A 15,766-nucleotide genomic window follows, 5' to 3' on the forward strand; every position below is an offset into this window, starting at 1 on the left:
AATGGAAATTAACTACTGCTTTCATAATGAAAGCATAAACAACTGGAAAATACCCAGTCCATTCTGAGAATATGTAATAACTATCTTAATAGACATCAATGTTGTGGACATTAATCATATTTCCACTTTAGCTTTCATTGCTCATTTCGAAAGAATCTAGAATTGATATCTGTATGAGTTCCTGCTACTGTTGGGCTCCTCACCCCATGTGAATCTGACCTTCTACATGTCAGGCATACAGCTGAGGGCTGTAGCCCTCAGCCTTCCTTGGAAATAATATGCTAGGCCTGGATGGCCCACACTAGTAGAAGGACTGCGAAAGCCTCCCTCTTCCCCAAGGAGGAGGCCAGATCATTTATCACAGCCAGAGGCAATGCATGAAATGACTGTAACAAACAAATGAATGAGTGCCCAATAAATCACAGTAGCTTGATTAATCAATAAAGATATTGATTGTTTCAGTGATATTTCACTTCCCCACCTCCCCCCACAACCAAAGGGATTTACACAGGCCACTGAAAGATATATTTATCTTCCATTCTTTAGGGCTTGTATTTGACCCAGTGTAATAGGAATTGATCATTATCTAAATGTTGTTTTGGCTGGACTGTTGTAATTTGCTGTATTACAATGTCTGGAGTTGCTTGTACAAGAACTATCATCTCTTGTTATATTGTTTTATAATATAGATGAATGTGTATTATCAGGAATCCCTATGGAACTTTCCTTTCCCAATTATATGTCAATGGGGAAAAATAATTCCAATTAGTTGCAACTTACCTAGCATAGAAAGGCCATGCCAGTGAAAACTGTTTTCTAGTTGTTACAGGCCAAGTGCTTTGCTTTGAGGTCTCACAGTACCCTAGTTTCTTATCTCACATAAAATATCATTTCTTATAAGTGTGTAGTCACTGATTTTATGCTGGTGGTTCACACCTGTAATCCTAACTATCCAGGTGTTTAGATAGTAATGACAAAATTAGAAGAGATTTAAGCCCAAGGTGTCTATCACAGAACTGGCCATAATAAAATCAAATTGAAAATAATCCAAGCATCCATTAAACTGGTTTACTAAATTATAGTACATAAGTGTAATTGAATAATGTGTGACTATTACAAATGGTGTTGATCTATATTTATTGACATGGATGAATGTTCATGATATTGTTCAGTAAAGCTCTCAGAATATGTATGAATATCTATCTATCTATCTATCTGTTCTATCTATATGTCTATTTTCACATGTAATATCCCCACACAGAAAGTTGTTAGCATTTAACTATATAAGCATGTGTATTTAGAGAAAGAAAAGGAGAAATATTTATCCATATTTGCTTATCCAAAGGCTAATAGTGGTGATACCTTGGTAATACAATTTTAAGTGATTTTATTTTTCAGGCCTCATCTGATTTCTGTAAGCAGAGGTCACATTTTTTCCTTTTCTTAACAAGGGTATTTATCAGTCAGTAAACTTATTTCATTGAAGCTGTTATTCTGTAGTTTTGTTTTACAGTTGGTTTGTTAATTTATGAGAGAAGATAATTTTGGTAACAAGTTGAGCTAGTTTAATTAAGAAAATAAATGGAATTATATTTCTTAATTGTGTTTTTATGCTCAAGAGTAGTTTGTGTTGAGTATAGCTTGAGTAAAAGGTGTGAGTATAGCTGGGAGCTGGTGGCTCACACTTGTAATCCTAAATACTCAGGAGGCTGAGATCTGAGGATAGTGGTTCATAGCCAACCTGGGCAGGAAAGTCCATGCATTTCTTATCTCCAATAAACTACTTAGAAAAATCCAGAAGTGATGCTATGGCTCAAGTGGTAGAGCATTAATCTTGAGCACAAAGAGGCTCAGGGACAACACCCAGGCCTTGAGTTCAAGCCCCAGGACTGTAAAAAAAAAAGTGTGAGTATAGCTTGAGTAAAAAGCTCCTATTTCAACCAATAAGCTTGACACGGTGGTTCATGTCCAGGATCCCAACTATGCATGAGGTAGATAGTGCATGCCAGCACAGACAAAATCCTGAGTTCTCAGCTTAAAAATTCCCCCTCACCCATGACAATATGAATAGAAAATTGCATCCTATGAAAATCAGATTGCTTTAATAGAAGACAAACGCAAACACGTTGTGGAAATTTGCAGAAATAACATATGTAAATTCAAGACAAGAAACAGTAGATACACATCTAATATGCATATACTATGACACATGGGAGAACAGAGGAAACAAATAGAGATTGCCAAAGATACATTAAATCAGTTTTCCATATTGATGATCCAAGGATAAAACAAAATGATAAAAGTTGAGTTGCATTTAGACAAAGCCTGTTGACATTTTTGGGTTTCAAGGATACATGTGAAATCCCTTGGTGTGTGGCAGAGCAATCAGATTGCCTATGAAGGCAGATCCAAGAAGGCAGTATTTCTCTGTAGTTCTCACAGTCTGAGGGTTGTTCCTCACTGGCTTTAAAATAACTGGTTTCACCAAAGGAAACCACAACCGTATCTATCAGTAACAGTCCTATGCCTTGCGTATTCTATTTACCATTTTCTTCATTCTATGAAGCTAAATCTTAGGAATTCTGGAACCTAGTCATGTCCTGAAGTGCGATCTGACAATTTCACTGTGTTTGAAGAGTTGGTAATCTTCCCCCCCCTCTGTTTTGAGTTGAGGGTATGGAAGGAGGCTAATGAATGAAAGTTTGGAGATTTTTAAAAATGTATTTCCTATGCAGACTTTTTCACTCCTTCCAGTAGTCCTAGTTTGGTAAGTCTTTGCTTTAGTCTGCATTGTATTTTATGAGAAGTTGTGATTTCTGGTATATGGAAGGCAGTCTTTTCAAATTCTCAATGATGATTGCTAATGATTGTGTTTCTACTTGGTGACATGTAGAGGGAGCAAAGTTGTTGTTGTTGTTCCTCCTCCTTCTCCTCCTCCTCCTCCTCCTTCCTTCTTCTTTCATCTTCCTTCTTCTTCCTTTTTTGTGAGTCCTGGGGCTCAAACTCTGGGACTGGGCACTGCCCTGCGTTCCTCTGTGCTCAAAGCTAGTACTCTACCACTTGAGCCACAGTGCCACTTCCAGCCTTTTCTGTGACTAATTGGAGATAAGACACTTACAGACTTTCCTGCCTGGGCTGCCTTCGAACCACGCACGATCCTCAGATCTCAGTCTCCTGAGTAGCTGGGGTTACAGGTGTGAACCACCAGCACCGGCTACAAGAAATGTTTTAATACATGACTTATCCCTTTAAGATATTATAAATACTAACAAGTGTTTTCATTACTTGGAAATTTCCACTAATTAATGTTTAGTAACAAGCTATAGAAATGATCCCTGAAAGTTTAGTCTTAATTAATGTTTTAATGTGAGCCTTTCCTATGTTATTTTTACCAAGGTATTTTCCATTGGATTCCAAGCTTGTCTCCAGGAGGTTTATGGGGCTACCCCCCCACCCCATGGGAGCCTTACAAGAAGGAATTAAGGGAGACTCAGGTGGCTTATTTCTGGAGTGGCAGTACAGTGTTTTAGAAAAGCTATGATATTCTGGATATAAAAATGAAACTATGAAAGATAATGGAGTGAAATATCTAGAAATTTAACAAAATCATGTGTACCCTTGTTTTGGATTCATCTGATGACTGGCTCTATAGAAACTAGAAGGTAGGACAGGCGATTGGTTACGGCACCTATTTCCCAGAATCTCTTCTTTTGCCATTTCTCAGTGGTGTCTGTGTTCTAAAAGCCACAGATCTCATCTCCTGTTTTATAGATTTTTTCCTGCTGGACCATGGCCCTCCAGTCACTAGGGAACAGCTTCAACTTCCTCTCTGTGGGAGGCTGAATATTACCTCCCGCAGAGATATCCACATCTAAATTCCTGAAGCCTATCTTAATGTACATTAATGTATGTTAAAAAAAAAAGTCTTTGCAGATGTCGGTAAGAATCTTATGATGGAGGTTTATCTTGGATGATGTAGGGAAGTTCTAAATGTAATTATAAGTATTCATTCCTTTAAAGAGAGTGGGCATTTGACTACACACAGGAGAGATAGCAGCTATGTGAGAGAAGCAAAGTCAGAGAGCACAGGCTTTGAAGATGAAGGGAGGGACTATGGATCGAGGAATGAAAAGACTGCATCTCTAGAAGCTTGAAAACTGGTAAAGGAATGGAATGTTCCCTTGAATTGTCTTCTAACAATTGTGCTGCATTTTGAATTTAGCCCTGTAATGTTCACATTCTATTGTGCCAGGCTACTATATTGGTGGCAGTTTATTCCCAGCAGCCATGGAAACTGTCACACTCCCCTTGTCTTTTCAAGCAAAGTGGACATGGTTCTATTACTGCCATTGGTCTTCCTTAATCCGTCCCCACTTTGGTGAGAAGTCTAGTCATTATAGTCTGCTCAGCCACAGTATAGAGTATGCCGCTCTGTCCTGCTGGGATTCTGATACTTGTTACTGTTTTCCTCGGCCAGGGCCAGGAGAATATTAGCCAGAAATCTTCATTTAAATTTCAGTGAGCTCCATGAGGTCAAGGAAAATGGTTTTATTTTGTTGGGCCCTCTTGCAGATAGATTAATTAGTATGGAAACATTGCTTGTATTTGGGAACAGTAGCACCAGAACAAGAAACAGAAGATTCTAAAGAGTTGTCATTTGCATGGATGCAAATATCTAATATAATCTGAGCTACATACACTTGAGCGAATCTTATACAAGCAATCGTAATATTGTCAAAGCAAGGGTTTACTTTGCCAACCATAATATGAGCTACAATACTGAAGGAATTTATTCTTGAGATATTCCATATAATGCATGTAGTTTTGAACATGGGTTTTGTGTGTGATATTTTCTTTGTTGCTGATATGTATGTCAGCAGTCTGGCATTGTGCAGGAGCACGCATGTACATACACACGTGTGCACACACACATATATACATTCCCAGAGATCTAGCTGTTTATCTTGTGGCATTTTTGCTCCACAAAAGAAATGAAAAGTCAATTTGTGGTTTCACAACTGTACAGAATAAATATATATTGAATGATAGGAAGCTAGAGATCCAGGAATAGTCCATAAACTGGAGACTTTCTACCTCACGACTTTATAGCATAACAAACTGCTGTATCCTCTGTAGAATTGATTTAATAGCTTTTTATAGATCTGAACAAAGCAATTATTTCCAAACCCCAGCTCCTCTGACCTTCTTCATTATTGTTGTTACTGTTATAAAAAGTATTTTGTGCATAGTGGTAGGCAGTGAGTAAGAATGTTAAGCACATTCTCCCTAAACCCTAGACAAATCTGTTCTTGTAGATCTTCTGTTCTGAATATAAGGATTTGCTAAGAGAAATAACAATGCAACAGATGGGACTTTAAAAGTTCATAAAAACGAGTTGTAAATGTGTTCAATGAAATGCTCATATTTCTTTTCACATCTCAGGCCCTTGATAGGTTTCTATAGTGCTCTAAGTATCTGTTTCCAGTCCTAACAGTAGCATTTGACTTCAAGACAAGCATTCTTCTCCAATATATTTTAGGGTTGCATTTATAGCACTACTATCTGCAAGATTAGTTTGTTTTATATATTTGTTTTATAAATCTGTGTTTTTAAAAAGGACATCACACTCATGAAGACCAGTACCTGCCACAATCAAAGTTTGAAAAGTGTTTGGCAGATAGCAAAAATACAAAGAAAAAATTGTTAAACAAATCATGTCTTCAGCTTTTTAGACAGTTGATGGTCATATTGTGTCATAGGTTATTTTGATGAATAGTGTGTTTCATGTGAAAAAAATTCACTGGAAAAATACTTAGGATACTAATTTATATACCAGTTAGTATGTCCTGGACAAATTTTTATCATTCAAGGAGACCTACAGCCACCATCATGTATCATCCATCCAGAAAGTTCCATCCTTTAGCAGTCAGAAACAGGTGCTTGTTACCACCAATGCTTTACTTTAAACCATTTAAAAACATGCTATAACTCCCATCCCTTGGACTCCCAGAATGAGATCAAGGATTAAAAAGCTCCACGTTTCCAATCTCAGTGGAAAATTGGCTGTCACATGCCACGAGATATATACTAACTGATTTTGCCGTGCAATTGGGTTCTTAATGAAAGCAACATCAAACAAAACTGCACCCTTCTGTATTTCATTTGTGCATCTTGTACCTGGGCCCAAATGTAACTGCTGTAAATCTTTAAGTTGAGTTCAATAAAGCAATAATACTGTACTGTGCAAACTGACCATTTAGCTTAAGGACTGATTTGTTACACCATTAGCTTGTCCCCTACCTTGTCTTAGGGCTCTTTGCTAACTGAGTGGCTGTTAACCACTGTAATGAACAGATTCTAACAAGTGAGGAAAACCATCTTAAACAAGAAGTTAGTGATTTCACTGACTGAAATCTTTAAGGTGGCCCTGGAATAATGAATAGGCTTTAAAGTTATTCAGGCTTAATCTTGGAGGCATTGCTGAACCTCAAAATGCTGTAGAAATGAAAGCAGTAAAAGAAAAGGAATATAGACTCTTGTTAAGGGTTTCTAATTTGTGCAGAACATGTCAGATTTTTTTTTAGCCATTACTTAAAAAAAATCTCTGTAGTCAAATTACATGGCTTAGAAATTAGCACTATCATTAGGAATAGCAACCATGGCATTTATTTTCTCTTTTCAACCAGTGTACTGTCTGGTGTAAAAATATATCTTACATCCTCTGTGGAAATACATGAAACTCTGGAGATGGCCAACTCAGCATTACAATGAGGTGGTGGGAGGCTACAGAGTCCTCTGAGATTTCAGGACACAAGTACAAGAGAGGGCCAGTGATGGCACAGCTCTAAAAAGAGAACAGGGAGCGAATTCAGAACTGCAGGAAGAGAAGGGAATGACTATGTACTCTCTCTTTCATCACACGTTGGACCTCTACCCAAGATGTAGCTCATTCTATGTTAAGTTTTGTAATATACACAGGCCTTTTCTCCAGTAGAGCAGATCTAACTGATTTATTTATTGTATAGTATATATAATATATATTATATAATATACTACATATTTAATGTTTAGTATTAAGGTTTGAATTCAGGACATCAGGCTCATTAGACAGAAATGCCAATACTCAAACACACCCCCAACCCCTTTTGTTTTACTTGTTTTTTGGGGTTCCATCTGGCATTTTTGCCTGCCGATGTCCTGTACTTTGATCCTCCAACCCATGCCTCCTGTGTAGCTAGGATCCTAGGAACATAGTACCATGTCCAGTTTATTGACTGAAATGATTGCCACCTTTTTGCCTAGGTTGGCCTCAAATTGAGATCCTTTGGATGGCTGTCTCCCAAGTAGCTGTGATTACAGATCTGAGCCATTGTACCTGACTTAGTGCACTTTTTTTTTTTCAAATTTTTTATTATCAAACTGATGTACAGAGAGGTGACTTAGTGCACTTTTAGGAAGCAAAACTATCCAGAAGTATTTGGTTTGAAATCTGTCAAGATTATGTAAGTTTACTTTTCAAAAGTGTTAGATGAAAGAAAAAGTCATAATTGTGTTAGAGAAAAATTCTGAGGTCCCAGGAGTTCTTGAAAAGCATTCCCATGATTGTGCTAAACACAGAATTTATCATTAATATGTTTATGCAGTTTTATCCTATAAAATTAATAACAAGGTTGGGTGTAATGAAGCATGCCTATAAATCTAGCACTTCAGGTTGACACAGGAGGAAGGTGAGATGGCAAGTTCAAGATTAACCTGGGCTACACAGCAAGGGCCTCTCTCAAAAACCAAAAGCCAAAAGAAATAAAGAAATAAAATTCTGAATTCAAAGCCATAAGGCAAACTAGAAACCTAGCAGGATGAAAGTCAATATGCTGAATGTAAGATGCAATCTTATAAATAAATTTTCAAAAATTAAAAATAACCTAGCTTTCCAGTAGCAGAGAGCTGAAGGGTCAGGAATATCCATAAAGTGAACTAGAAATATGAAATTAAAATATAGTTCTATAATGTATAAGATATTAATTATATCACTAAGTTAGAAGGGGATTTCCTTAGTATAATGTATAAAATGATAAATATGTTTCTGTTAAAAGTTCAATGACTAGGACAACCTTCTGAAATGCTAAATAATAGAATATTTATAATGGCCATCTCTGCTTGCTAATATTTTGAAGTGGTATTTTAATTAATTGAAAAGGAACACAAATTACTCTTAAGAAACTCAAAAAGAATATAACGGAGTATATTAAGTATTCTGTGCATCCATGATGGATGTTTGGTTGCTGCAGTTTTTCTAATTCTTTTTTTTTTTTTTTGATAAATTACCATGGAAAAATCTCTTCGAGTAGATGCCTTTGACAACCACATTAAATTTTCCAGCTCCTCAGGGGGCATAAGTTGATAAAGTTTCTGTGGCTGATTTATAAGAAAATTGAGTACATGGAATTCTGCTACCCTAGAATGTAAAGATGAGGGGTAATGCTGCAGCTGTTGCTTGTTTCTAAATAGCACTGAGAACCACAATGCACAAATGAGACTGGGCATTGAGCACCATTGCTCACAGAAAGCTCTGGCCATGAGCTCCCTGCTTCTGCCCTGACTATGCTGACAAAGCCTCATGCCAGAAACACAGTCTGGGAAATGATTACTGGAAACAATTATATTAAAAAATGTGCTACTATAGTTTGATTACTTTCTCTACAACAACAGTGGTCTACCACTGTTGTTCTAAATAGGCACTGTTTGGAGCAATTCTTGCTCTTACGCGGCTTTCTCTGTATTTTTTTCCCTTTTGTAGAGGAAGTCTGGTGTTATGTTCAACTGAAGTTTAAGTGTGGGCTCTTGAACTCATGTTAAATCCTGGTACTCTGAGTAATTCAAGTGTGATCTTGGACAAATCATTTAAGCTTTCTTTCCTGGGTTTCCACGTCTGGAAGAGAATTATATGTGATAATATATGCAAATAAGTGAAGGTAGTGATTGGTCCATAATAAATACTCAGTGAATAATAACTATCATTATTGTCAGACTTCCTAACATCTCATCAGGTTTCCAGGTTTACAGAAGTTTTGGTCCTCATAATATTCCATGAATAGTTGAAACTCATAGGATGGTTTACCTCCATCTTGGGAGTTGTAACTAAGTGCTAGACATTTATCAACAACTGTAGTAGCCAATATTTTCTATTTTTCTAAAGGAAGATATTGAAGCTAAATTTGTCCTGGTCTCACTCTCTCCCTTTAGATACCCTGGCTTTAAGTTAAATATCCCTCAGAATTTGCAACTGAGATCTTCCAGAAATCTGCTAGTCCACCTCCCCTCAATTGGACCTGGTATTCTTTAAGGGGTATTTAAAGAGCTCTGAGCAGCAGCACATAAAAGGAATTGCTGGCGCTTGTTATCTGGCCTTTTATCAAATTTATAATCAACAGCTTTTATTTAAAATTTTTACACGAAATTCTTTTGTTTGTAAGATGTTGGGTTTACAACATGAAAACTTTTTAGATTTATTTATGTTTCCAAACTTTACTTGAATTAATTTTATTTGGAGCAGGACTGTATGCTAACAAACATTTTTCTATAACAGGTTATTTTTTTGCTAATTTCCAATATAATATGCAATAGGTAATATTGTAATGTGTTTCATCTCTACATGACTGATAGATCTGTAATCACAATATAAACAAAGTGAAGTTCGTGGCTAAATAGGAGTTCAATTTTACATTTAAGCTCACACTTGTGACACTAGCTACTAAGGAGGCTAAGGTCTGAAGATGTGGTTCTATGTCTGCCTGGTAGGAAAGTCCATGAGATTCTTATCTCCATTTAACCAGAAAAATAAGCCTGAAGTGGCTGTGAATGACCTCAGTATGGGGGGGGGGGAGGGGAGTGAATAACAACAAAAATAAGATATAGAATTAAATGACAATCATGTAGTAATTACATATAGCAAACACCAGCACACCCAGCTTGCTTTTAGTAGTGAGAGTGGGGAGTGTATGTTCACAGTTGCTCATCTTGCTTCCTCATGGCTTGTGCTTTAATACTTGATCCATGCCTGCAGCCTGGCTTTTTGCTGGCTAACTAGAGATAGAATCTCATATACTTTTCTGCCTGGACTGACATTGAGGCATAATCCTCTAGGTCTAAGTTTCCAGATTAGCTAGGATTACAGTCATGAACTACTAACATACAACTTCAGCTTGCTTTTGAGATTGAATCTCATTAATGATTGCTCAGTCTCCATTAAGGATAGGTGAAAGGGCAGGGCTAATTGGTAGTTAATTCCAAGACCTAATGGAAATTAAATCACATATAATTAAGTTTTCAGGTTTATTTTTCATTGGACAATTCATACAACAGTTCTTGTATGACACTGAGCACTAAGGGTCACATGTGCCACATGGATTTGCAATTTCTTAACATTGTTTGCCTAAGGAGGTTTCAATTTGACATTAGCATATATGTATTTAATGTATTTTAGTTTAGACTCACCACTTCCGTTGAATGTTTTCATTCATTAGTATGTGGATGATAGACCTAGATTTTATTTAATCTTGATAAACAAGCAAGCCCTGTTTAGAGTTTGATATTTTTCTTGGTTTTGGGAATTTCCCTCTGTTTATTTCAGCCCAGGCATTTTGACAAACACCAGCTTTTGCATTCTCCATAGGCGGCTTACCAAAATGTCTACCTATTGTCTACCTCTTGCCTTCTCCTCTACATCCATAATCTGCTTTGTCCACTGGTAGGCCATCTACTGACAAGAACCACCTGCTTATTTGACTCTCAGCCTAATGGCTGTTGGCTTCTTCAGTGTGCTACTGGCCAAGGCAGATTTTTGTCCCTGCTGGAGTATCTTTGGATCAACAGCATGATCTCTGCATTAGCTCCATCAGGCCTGTGGGTCCTCCCAATCTGTCCATCTTGCCAAAAACAAAGCTCTTGAATTGTGATCTGTAATCTGTTCATGTCAAAAATCCTCTTAACTTCATTAGTGGCCATGACACTGGCCAACAAACAAATTTGTCATCCTAGTCTGTAAGGACAGATGTGGGTTCTATCATGGATTTACTTCCATTACCATAGGAATGGTTTTACATGTGTCCACAACCGGAGACTGGAATTCAGGCATATAGAGGAAGAGGTTCAAATGACCATCTCAACCCAAGTTCAAAAAAGCCAACATTAACATGTATCATTTTGTCCTGTTTTCTGAAACCTTTAATGTTTAAATATTTTTCATCAGCTGTCAAGAAATAAAGATGTCCCCAGAATTCAGAATGAACTAAATGGCAACGTCAATTTTCTAAATATGGTAGAAAACTACAGTATTTGAAATTCCTTTGCCTATATCCTGTAAAACTGAAAACAAGCAAAAATAACCTCTTATTTGCATAGAAAATGCCACATAAAAGTTGTCTTTAGCTGATCTCATGCTGAAAACACAAAAAAAGAGAAAATACACATTTGTATGTATAACTTCTGTAGAAAAATCTTATTTAACTCAAAGTATGCATTTCAATTCAGGAGAAACATCTCAATAGGAAATGCCAACTATTTTGTTTGAAAAACAAAAGTTTATATGATACTACAAAATATCTTTGTCTGCACCAAACGGCTGGTTATATTGCAAAGGAAAATGATTCATTATAATTCCTTGTCTTGGGCTACCCTATTGGGAAGTTGTTACCGTTTGGAGTGGGTAAATGTGAACCAGGGGCAAAGCCTTCAAGTCAGGATCTTATGCATGGCTGGGGCAGTGTTTTTTAAAGTTCATCTGAAAGGTATTTTGTATTTACCAATGTATTTACTAAATTTTTAAATTTTTAAATGATCTTATCATTTTTTTTTTTTTTTTTTTTTTTTTTTTTTTTTTGGCCAGTCCTGGGCCTTGGACTCAGGGCCTGAGCACTGTCCCTGGCTTCTTCCCGCTCAAGGCTAGCACTCTGCCACTTGAGCCATAGCGCCGCTTCTGGCCGTTTTCTGTATATGTGGTGCTGGGGAATCGAACCTAGGGCCTCGTGTATCCGAGGCAGGCACTCTTGCCACTAGGCTATATCCCCAGCCCTGATCTTATCATTTGACTGTAGGATTTATACAGAAAATTGTACAGCTTGTATTTTACAGAATTAATTTCAAACCAGGATAATGTAATATCTATCCACCCAGGATTAAAAGAAGAATTGAACTATTAATTCAGAAAGAACTCTCTTACTTGTTTCTGACATATCCTCTACTTGCCTAATAGCAATCACTAATTTTAAATTCCATAAGTAAGTTTTGCCTTCTTTTTTAATGCTTATGCACATATAATATATTTAAAATCATACAGCTTTTTTGGATTCTGTCTTTTTTCAGTAAACAAAATGATATTTTTTAACTCTATTTGTAAGAGCCACTCAAGTCATTTATTTGTTTGGTTTGTGTTCTATAGTATTCTGTATTCATTCTATTTTTTAATATTTATTTTTAATTTTGGCCATTCTATTTTGCCTTTCTATGCATTTATTTTAGGCATTGCATACAGATGGGAATTATTGGATGGGAAATTATCATAATGCCAAATTGCTCACCATTGGGATCTTTACCCAGGTTCCCATAATACTTCTTTAGCAGTTGGACTACTTTTCCAAACCAGTGACATGCTACTTAAGTTGGGGTTCTCTGTCAGGCAGGTGGTAAAAGATGCAATCCCATAACCTCATTTTACTGTGAGATTTTACTCTTTTTTTTTTTTTCTTTTGGACCACTCTCAGTACCAGTTTTGTCATTTGCAGTCTTTTGGGAAGCTGACTCAAGACAATGCGAATAAGAGCCTCCTGAAGGAAATGCTTATGCAAGGCTGTTGGGAGAGAGAGCAAGAGGAGACACAAAGACTTCTGTGCAAACCTGATACCTATATGAGGGAGAAGGAAAAAAGGAGGGTTGAGTAGAAGGAATCTCAGACAACTGCAGTTTTGAGACAGGCTAAGCTGCTAAAGCACAGCAGAGGAAGGAAGAACTCATTGGAAGAGTTCTATATTGGTCAGAAGAAATTTGGGGGAAATATGTGTCCTCCAAGAGAGTCGTACTTATTGAAGTACATACTTATTGAAGACTCCTAAGTGTGGCTGCTGGAGACTTAGCTAAGTTACAATCTGTGCCAGTTATTCATTCATAATGATATTTATTTATTTATTTATTTGGTGGTTGTAGAAACACGTTTCAATTCCAGAAGTCAGGTTCTGAGTACAATGCATCTTGACCCATGCAATCCCTTTCATGATAAGTTCTTTTTTGAATAGAAACAGAGTACATGACTCCATGGCTGTTTCTACTGTCATAGTAGGCATTTGCTGCCTTCTAACAGATGTTCTCTGTACTTTATCCAGCTTTGCTAGTTGGTCCTGGTGGGAAGATTGACCTAAAGCTATAATCTGCTATAACTGTAAGCGGAGTTAATCTTATTTAATAAAAATGTTCAATGGATTCCCATATCAGAGATTGGCAGTCTTGAACCATTATATGTTTAAGTTCTTTGCAAAATGACATAAAATTAATAAAAGAAAAAGTCTTTCGGCTAATAAAATTGGTTTTCTTTTCTTCTTGAGGGGTATGGTAGGGGTTCTTAAGTCAACGTTACAACATGTCTTAACATCTATGATAAATGATATTCTTTTGGAGGGTGAAATACTGCCAGTTCATTAGCTCTTTGTTTCTTGAACAGCTTTCCTATTAGTCCTTCATCATGCTTTCCTTCCTAGTCTAGATTGATTTCCTACTATGAAGATTTAAAATGAAGATCTGTAATGCCTTGCTAGGGATATAAGTACTCTCTGCCCATAGAACATTGAGTTACTTGATGGTAAGAATTACTTTTGAAAACATACATGTGTTTATAGATTTAATTCTCTAATATGTACTCGGTTATTGAATGAGGAATGATGTAGATGGAAGCAGAGCACAGTTCTAGGTTCATCTGGCCATGATAGAGGGAATTTTCACTGTCCTCTGAATAGTAGTTTTCTTTCTCTCATAACTCTCCAAGAAGGGAAGTGGTTTTTGTTGTTGTTGTTTTTTGTTTGTTTTTTTAATGGTAGCTAGTTGCTACCTGAAAGGATACAGGAAGCCTAAATTTGAGATCAGAAAAAAAGTGTAGTAACTTTTGAATGAAAATGATAATTATCAAAATTATGGAGCCAAGTTACAGCAGAGGATCACAAGAGCCCAATAGCTATGCCCTTATGAACACATAAGATGATGCTAAGTGAAATGAACTCCATGTTATGGAAACGAGTGTTATATCACTGTTGTAATTACTTTCAACATACCATGTGAAACTGTAGCTTCTATTGTTGATGATCCTCTTGTATCCCCTTCTTGTGGTTGTACCTGCACTATCACTGTATCTTATCTGAGTACATTGGAAACTGTGTATAATGGTATTAGAACTAGGATATTGAAAGGGAATACCAAAAGTGAGAGACACAGGATAAAAAGACAAACGACTACAAAAGCAATACTTGCAAAACTGTTTGGTGTAACCAACTGAACAACTCATGGGGGGAAAGGGAAAAGGGGAGGGGGAGGGGGAAATGAGGGAGGAGGTAACAAACAGTACAAGAAATGTATCCAATGCCTAACATATGAAACTATAACCTCTCTGTACATCAGTTTGACAATAAAAAATTATGGAGCCAGTGGGGAAGACAGTGGCATCCTGGTTAATAGGTTACTAAGGGAAAGTGTTTCTAAGTACCATACTATATAGTAAGATATGAAGACTATGAGTGCTAGATCTAGCTTATTGCTTGTTTGTATAAATAAAGTTTTATTAGAACACAGTCGTGACTTTTACTTATGCATTGTTTGTGGGTGTTTTCATGTCATAAAAACAAAATTGATCATTGCAAAATCTGAAGACATTTATTACTAGGTTTCTTTTACAAATGCTTGAAGGACACTCAGATATGAAGAAGACCAATGATCAATTTTTACTTTTGTCTGGAAGCAGGATGACAAATGAAGACTATTTATCCTTCCACGAAATTAGCCTTCCACTTCATCTTCTCATATTTTTGTTCTTTTCTTTTTCCCTATCACCTCTTTCATTTCTTTCTATACTAAAAATGATTTTTGACAGTCCTTATGTAGAAACCCAGGGCCTTCTGCTTGCTAGGCAAACTCTCTACCATTTGAGCCATGCCTGTAGCCTTTATGTTATAGATCAGAACTTGCCAAACTTCCTTCCAGGTCATTAGTAATTTACAAACAAGGTTGAAGTTACAGATCCAATATACATAGCATTAATATGTCTTCTTTCAAGGTTAGGATTTCTGGTACCAACACATTTTCCTAAGGCACAGCAGAGCTCTGTTATCCTGTGAAAAACAAACTCCTCCTACAGTGGATTTCACACTAAATCCATTCTCATGCCTTCTTTTGGCTTCATCTTGCTACACCAGTTTATGTGAGTGTCACCACCCGCAGTTTAAATAATGGACAATTTCACTGGCTCAGCATAGCCTCTAGCTTTTATGTCATATTTCTCCCCTGCCTCCTATGAAGAAGTGACTATTTTTTTTCTCATAGGTAATTACAAATCTAGCTCCTATTACAGAATCATGGTTTCCTAGTTCCTCCCCCATCCATTTTTTTGCTTGTATTGATTTTTAGCTCTATTTTTACTTACAGTGCTTTTAAAGTAATATAAGGATATTTTCACTCATACAGTTGATGCAAGAACACAATGCTCTTTATATTAAAAAAACAACTTTTCTCTCAT

The 15,766-nt window shown here is 36.7% G+C and overlaps 1 pseudogene; it reads right to left on the bottom strand.

Annotated features, from left to right (window-relative positions):
- Window positions 1-3,268: 3,268 nt before the first annotated feature.
- On the bottom strand, window positions 3,269-3,351 carry LOC125349825 (annotated as a pseudogene).
- Between the last annotated feature and the right edge of the window lie 12,415 nt (window positions 3,352-15,766).

The sequence above is a fragment of the Perognathus longimembris genome, chromosome 3, assembly GCF_023159225.1.
Source record: "Perognathus longimembris pacificus isolate PPM17 chromosome 3, ASM2315922v1, whole genome shotgun sequence".
Classification (NCBI taxonomy): Eukaryota; Metazoa; Chordata; class Mammalia; order Rodentia; family Heteromyidae; genus Perognathus; species Perognathus longimembris.